At 45.3% G+C, this 7455-nt stretch overlaps 2 protein-coding genes across 2 annotated transcripts in view; both read right to left on the bottom strand.

Moving 5' to 3' along the window:
- Positions 1–7455, bottom strand: part of LOC126052290 (cryptochrome-1-like) — a 61243-nt gene that overhangs the window by 10306 nt on the left and 43482 nt on the right. The gene's annotated exons all lie outside the window — the stretch shown is intronic.
- The window catches only part of CEPT1 (choline/ethanolamine phosphotransferase 1), a 72886-nt gene that overhangs the window by 51258 nt on the left and 14173 nt on the right, over positions 1–7455 (bottom strand). The window lies entirely within an intron of this gene.

The following is a 7455-nucleotide window of genomic DNA, read 5'->3' as shown; positions in this document are numbered from 1 at the left end:
ATAGCTCAGCTTCCTTCGTAAATTATTGCTCAAGTCTACAGCTACATCAGCTCTAGCATGTGTTTCCTCCCATGCCAAAAGAGCTTATGCTGGCATCTTCCCTTCTCTGGAGGGGCAGGTAAAGGACCAGGAGAGGAATTTAAGCTGGAGGCCTCCTGGAAATCCCAGCAGCTACCCTGGGAAACTTCTTTCTCCCAGATTAAAATAGAATGTCTCCATCGCAGTTGTGCTTTGTTTGCAGCCTGGTTCAGTCCAGAGTTCAGACCATCCACATGGTGAAAACAAGCTTTGGAACCAACAAACTATCAAATTACTGAAGCCAGTGGAGTACAAGGACAAGTAGATACGATTAACATGGAGTCACAGAGACCTCAAGGGCTCTACAGCTTGGGGAAGATTTCCCAAGTGTTATATTTTAGCTGCTGATAAATCCCTAAGGTTCAGGGCCTCCCTAGAGAGTCACACACTTGGCTACACACTCTCCAATGAGGCAATACGCAAACCCCAGTTTCTGGTTAACTGGTACAACCTAGAAAACATGATGTTTCAGCTAGCAGAAACCCCTTTTCTATGCCTCATTTAAGTCTCATGAGGCAAAAGGCTTAACAAGGAGATTGTCATGACAGTGACATAGTGCCTTGGGTTAGCAGAGCCCTGATCCCTGCTGCCAGCACCCTTTTCCTGGTACAAAAGGGGGAGAAACAGAACCTCATTCAGTCATTCATTCATGCCGCTTCTCAGGAAGGCTCTAGTAGGACCCTGCCTGCTCACAAGGCTTTTCTCTCCTTCCCCTGGTGCCTGGCATCACCTTCCCTTCATCTCTCTCTCCCACAGATCACTGTCAAGCACAGACAGGTTGTTCCTGACAATGAGCATCAGACAGGCTGCCCCTGGGAGCAATCCCTACTCCAGAAACCCCCAAATTTCCGATAACAGCACTGTAGCAAGCCAGCCAAGACAGACCAACAGGCAGGCTACCAGGAGTCTGAGCTCTACCTAAAACAGCACATCCAAGTCTGCAGTTAAAAACCCACAGACCCCCCAAACCACCCTAATGCTCCCCACCTGCTCAGCACCACTTGTTGAGCTTCTTGCCGATTTGCAGATCCATAGAAGTTCAACCTAAGAGCACCAAACTCTTTGCAGTTTAACAAACTCCTCAATGCTAGGATAACCTTCTTCCTCCTCTCTCACTCTTTTCTAATGAGACAGGGATGAGCAGCACCCAGGAACTGCTCCATACTCCTGATGTACTGCTCCAGAGTTACATGCCCCCACTGCATCTCTGCCTCTTTCTCCCCCTCCCCTGCAGTCCCACCAACACAGAAGAGTGTTCCTGAGGGCTGGGCTGGGTCCTATCTCTCCTCCTGAAGACTTCTGGCAGCCAGTCCCCCTGCAGGAAGTTGGGCACTGTCAGGCCGCACTGGCTGAGGAAAGTCTGAAGACTCAAGTAGCCAACCCAAAGACCTGCTTCCCTCACTGCTACAGGATTTACAGGCCCCTGAGGGCATTAAGTACCTTAATTGTCCTGACCAGCCTCCCCTGGGACCTCCTCACACACTCTTTGCCCATGGCCCAGGCTTGAGCACCCAGTCCTGGCCTGAGCTATGTTGTAGGTAGACACGGCTTCAGTCCTGCTCCTGGCTTTATTTTGTGGACAGACCTCAGACCTAGATAGTAGGTAACTTTCCTCCAACCTCCCCTCCTCCATGGACCTCAAATGTGCACTCAGACTGGTCTCTAGTCCCATCTCCTGCTGCTCCTGACTGAACACCTTGGACAGACCCAGAACCTCGTTCATCATCTCACCTTGCCTGGGGCTGTCCATGGACCCTCTTATCACCACCCTGCTCTGCCTACCTGGCCCAGCTCCCTGGTTGGTGAAGGCACTGCCTGTGCCCAAGTGACCCTGAACTCATCCTTCCTTGAGGAGTAGCCCCACTCTTGCTGCTCCCTGACAAGGTGAGATGTTCCAGTCAATTCCCATTACCATTTCCTCGTTAAGGAGTGGCTGCATTCATACTTGTTGTCCTTGCCAGTTCCAGTAAACTTGTTCTTCCTCTACTCCTGGCTGACTGCAGTAAACCTACAGGCTTGGGCTAGACAACTGTGACCTAAATGACACCAGTGTCTTCTTGTGAGACCGTAACTAAAAAGAGGGCTGACTTTCTCACCTGCTTGGTGTGCAAGGTGGCTTTATAGCATTACTCCTGAAATGAGCCCCACAGAGTGCTGCAAGGACAGCAAGGATGGAGGCATCTGTCAGCAGTACTGGAGATGAGGGATGCCAAGGAGTCGCAGCCCTCTTGCTAAGACTGACAGGAATGCTAATATAAGACATCTATTAAAAAGGGAGAAAAGCCTGTTAGAATGGCAACATCCAGCAGCCACTCAAATTCTTGGTGAATCCTCACCCTACCACCTGGACAGCTCAGGGTTGTCAGATTGCGTTAAGCTTAAACACCACTCATCAGGTGGGAGAGGTGCAGTACAAAAATATCATATATTTCCACCCCAAGCAAAATGGGAGGCTGCCAACTTGGGGTGGGCGGCAACTTTGGTGGTAGAGAAGAATGTGGAAGAAAGATGCGGTAAAGCTGCAAAGAAAAAAGCCAACAGAGAACATGGCAAGGACTGAGTGTCATCTTCTGAGAAGATGGGGCAGGAACTAGATAGGTGCTTGTAGTGTTACAGAAGGAAACTGTTCCAGCTGACTCATCCTTTATGCACTGAAACACGGTCATTGTGGTTTGGGGTTTTTTTATTATTATTTACAGAAAAATTATTAGCAAGTCAGGCCATCATCAATTTTTAAAAAGAGAGAGAGAGAGAATTAAAGGGATTAGCCCAAAGGGCAAAATGTATGCAAGTCACTGGAGACTGTTAGAGAGCAAATGCGTGCCAGCTAGACTTCGGGAAGGAGGGGGACAGCCAGCATGGCTGAACTGGGTTAAGGCAGCTGTTAGATGTAGGGGAAAAAAGCCTTGGATAAATTGAACTTGCATCCAAATAAGCAGGTAACTTAAGGGACAACAAATATGTTTTCAAACATCAGGAGGAAGTCTGCCAGGTTTTTGAGATCAAGTTATAGAATGAGTCCTCAAAGAAAAGTCTATCAGAAAAAAATTAAGATATTGGTATCCATGACCACCATAGAAGAGCCCAGAAAGGTTCGCATCTTTTCATCACAGGGAACTGACAGATCTGTCTGAAACTGAGATGTTGGTGAGACGTTGCAAAACAAACTGATGAACAGTAATGAGTTTATGAATGAACAGGATTATACTCTCATGTTCAAAAAAGAACCCTGAAGGAATAAAAGATGAAACAGCTGAAATAAGTTCTCACTGAGAACTGCTTTAGTACTAGAGGACAGGAGAATGGCAAATACAACACCAACTTTTTGAAGTGTTCCCAGGGATGTCTATGGAGCCGTAAGAGCAGCACTTTCTTGTCCATACCAATAAAATAAGTAGAAATAATAAAAATGGAATGATGGAATAGCAATGCTAGGCTGTGTAGGAAAACATTGTAACATTGCAACAACAATGTAGTGAATTTCAATGGGAGATCTTACTGTTTTAAATTAAAACCCTCTCACCCTCTCATAACCACAGGCAGGTACCAAGGTAGGTGTCCACGTGGTCTGGACAGTGCTGCTTGCTGCGACATGGAGGATGACACCAGCTTCCACATTCTCCTCATTATCTCCTTGGTGGTTCTGGTTTTGGCAACTACTTATTGGCTTTGAAAGTACCTTTTCATGCCCTTAAGGACCTGACATTGATCTTTTGGCTGTCCATCCTTCCTCACTTGTGTGAACCATCTGGATTTACTATCCTTGTCTTGTGACTCCTACTCTGTCTTCCCACCATCACCTCTTAAAGGCCTGAGTTTTCATTTTAATCTGTTGCCTTTTTTTAGACTGACATTAGTTTCCTGAGCTGGAGGTCCTCAGTAGCTACAAATAGATGTGCTGGGATCTTGATGACCTGCTAATCCCAGTGCCATCAAATGCTGCCATTCTGACATTCCTCCTGCCACTTGTTTCTTCTGCTGCTCCCATGGCTCTTCATTCTCTCTCCAGACTGGTCTTCTCTGTCCTATTACAATTCTCTACAACCAAAGAAAAGTCTCTGCAGGTTCAGTTAAGACAAGACCTACCTCACAAATCCAGTAACGCTTACGAAAGGAATTGGTGTCCCTGTAAACAGGGATCAATGGTCAATCATCTACCTGGACCTCCTTCACCATAGTTCTCCAGAAACCAGGCCACTATCGCAAAAGAGGGACTGTCCTCAGCTGTATGAAAAGCTGGTTTAAAGAGAAGAAACAAAGGCTGACTCAACAGTCAGTTTCTCAATGAAAGGAAGAAGTCCCAGATACTCCTGTTGGAGCTTGTACTCTTCAATATTCACAAGTTATTTAGAAAAGTGGGTGAAGAGCAAGATGTCAAAGTCTGCCAGTGGCAAAGCTCTCAAGAACATTGAAAAATGCTTCAGAAAGTTCTCATAACACCAAATAACTGAGCAATAAAACAAATTATGAAATTCAGTGTACATGAATGAAAACCCTTGTGTTTCCATACACAATAATGAGCTCTGAATGAGCTGTTACGTTCAAAGAGAACAGCAAATTTAGTAGATCAGTCCACAAAATACCAGCTCAATACTAAAGAGCCCTGGAATATAAGAAATTATCAGGGAGGTATAGAGAGCAAAACAAAACCAAAAGCCACTGTAACTCCATGATCCAATGACATTTTCATCATTGGATGATGATGGTCCATCCATCTGAAAAAGATTATGGTGGATCCAGAAAGCTACTGAGAAGGGTAGCAAAAATGGTCAAACGTTTGAGATAGTTTCTGTTCAGAGGACACCTACACAGAATTTCCCGGTCTAGGAAAAGAAAGACTGAAGATTAAAAAAGTCTACAAAATCATTTTTTGCTTGGACGTAGTGACTTGAGGCCTGGTTAAACTGACTTCAAAAAGTTAACAGAAAAATATAACATGCAAAGAAAAAAAAATATCAAGGGCTATTAAACACAGAGATACCATGTCTGTTTAAGAGCTGGAAAAATGAGAAGTACCAGTGAAGTCTTGCATATGATCATAGAATCATAGCATCATAGAATCACAGTATCATAGACTAGTTTGGGTTGGAAGGAACCTTTAAAGCTCATCTAGTCCAACCCCCCTGCCATGAGCAGGGACATCTTCGACTAGATCAGGTTGCTCAGAGCCCCGTCCAACCTGACCTTGAATATTTCCAGGGATGGGGCATCGACCACTGCTCTGGGCAACCTGTTCCAGTGTTTCAACACCCGCATTGTAAAAAATGTCTTCCTTATATCTAGTCTGAATCTACCCTCTCTTAGTTTAAAACCATTACCCCTTGTCCTATCGCTACAGGCCCTGCTAAAAAGTCTGTCCCCATCTTTCTTATAAGCCCCCTTCAAGTACAGAAAGGCCACAGTAAGGTCTCCACAGAGCCTTCTCTTCTCCAGGCTGAACAACCCCAACTCTCTCAGCTTTTCCTCACAGGAGAGGTGTTCCAGTCCTCTGATCATTTTTGTGGTCATTTTTGTGATCATTATGTCTTTGTCCTCTTTTCTAGGCATCCACTATTGGTCTCCAGTCTGATTTCTTTCCCCATGTTGATCTCTGCTGGAGAGACAATGATGAGCTGGATGGATCTTCAGACTAATCCAGCACTGACTACTTATGCTTTTATGTCCTCCTTTTGAAAGCAGTGCCATCTCCCTCTCCCATTTGCCAGAAGCCGTCTTCGGACTGCACTGCTCTACGCCTCCCAGATCCACAAGAGGAAGACAGCTAGGGCTTTGCCAAATTCAGCCTTGGTATATGCTCCCACTGCAAAGTGTGCCACTAGAAATCTGTCACAATTTGTTCACTCATATCATGCACTGTAGGAAGTCCAGGGTCAGTTCCACACTGTCCAAAACAGTTTCACAGCTGAACCTGCACATCCCTGGTAACAAGTATCTGCAGATTAACTAATTTTCTAGTATTTCTGCACACCTCCACCCCAGCAGCTGTCTGCTGGCTTCCCAGGAAGAAACGACCTGATGGGCTCTAGACTACCTAGCTTCCAGGTGGCCTCTCAGGCTACATATGGTTGAGACACCATCCCTGGAGGTATTTAAAAGACATGTAGACATGGTGCTTAGGGACATGGTTTAGTGGTGGACTCAGCAGTGTTAACTTTACAGTTGAACTCAATGATCTTAAGGGTTTTTTCCAATCTAAATGATTCTATGATTCTATAAATGGCTGGGACAGACCTCTGAAGATTCATGTTCGCATACAGAAATGCTGGTGCTGTGGTAGGTTGTCCTCTAGCCGAAAAGTAACATCTTTGCACATGGATAGTTCTGGCCAGATACTCCCAGTCACCAGGTTAGGCTGATGTTAGCAGCTGGCCCAGTATCACTTTGCTTCCCAGACTGTTTTGTCCAGCACTCACTGCCACTTTTCCTCTTTGGATCCAGAAGTTCCTAAAAGGCCTTACACTGATTCTTCCTGAATATCTGCTTGAAAGTAATAGTTTTAATTCATAGCCTAAATCCATGGTTTTCATATTGCTATGTACTTAACACAGCAAGCATGGTGTGTAACTGCAATGCCTTCTGCCAGCCAAGGCTGCACATAGGGATGGCTGCCAGGAACTTGCACTCCTGGGGCCACAGCCAGCATTCCCAGGACTCTAGTTCTTCTGTCACAGACAAACTCTTAACAGATCATAGGAGTTCAAGGATGAACAGTGCAGAAAACCAGTATCTGTGCTACAGATGATGTGTCTGGATGAGGAGCAGTTCCAACAACCCACAAGGTCTTTGGCTGTCAGAAGTCCCTTTGCTCCTGCTGTTGGCGCAGCCTTCCCACATCAGCACACCAAGGGGCCTCTCTTGGCTCTGTGATCCTTTCAACTTTGCATTGATGTTGTTCCAAGAAAGGCATCTCTTTTCCTTCCATAGATGGCTTGGCTTTGTCTTTCTGAATTGCACCAAGTATCTTCCATTACTAGATCGCAAGAAAATAGTCCATTCCCTTTTTTCCACCAAATCCTACTCATCACATTTCTTCAAAACCTTGCAGTGAGGATTCTTCTCCAAATTTTCAGTATCTTATCATTGCCTCTAGAGAAAACTCAGGCTAATGGACCACTTTGCTAGGGTAAAAGAGGTTCTGGAAGAAAGAAGGTGGTGTGTCTCAGAATGTCAAATCTGGAATCCTCCCACTTGGCTTCATTAATTTCTTTGGAGATTGTTGGAAAACAGAAGAAAGACTTCTGTCAGAAGACAGGATAGGTGAGTGACATCTGTTGGAAAAGTATCACAACAGGTGACTGCAGCACTAGATACAAGACACAAGGCTGCTTTTATCCCCTTTCTGATTGCTGTCCCATCATATTGGGACATATCCTGGCT

Source organism: Accipiter gentilis, chromosome 29, assembly GCF_929443795.1.
Source record: "Accipiter gentilis chromosome 29, bAccGen1.1, whole genome shotgun sequence".
NCBI lineage: Eukaryota > Metazoa > Chordata > Aves > Accipitriformes > Accipitridae > Astur > Astur gentilis.
The sequence above is the reverse complement of the archived record's forward strand: the minus strand, read 5'-3'. Positions and strand labels throughout refer to the sequence as shown.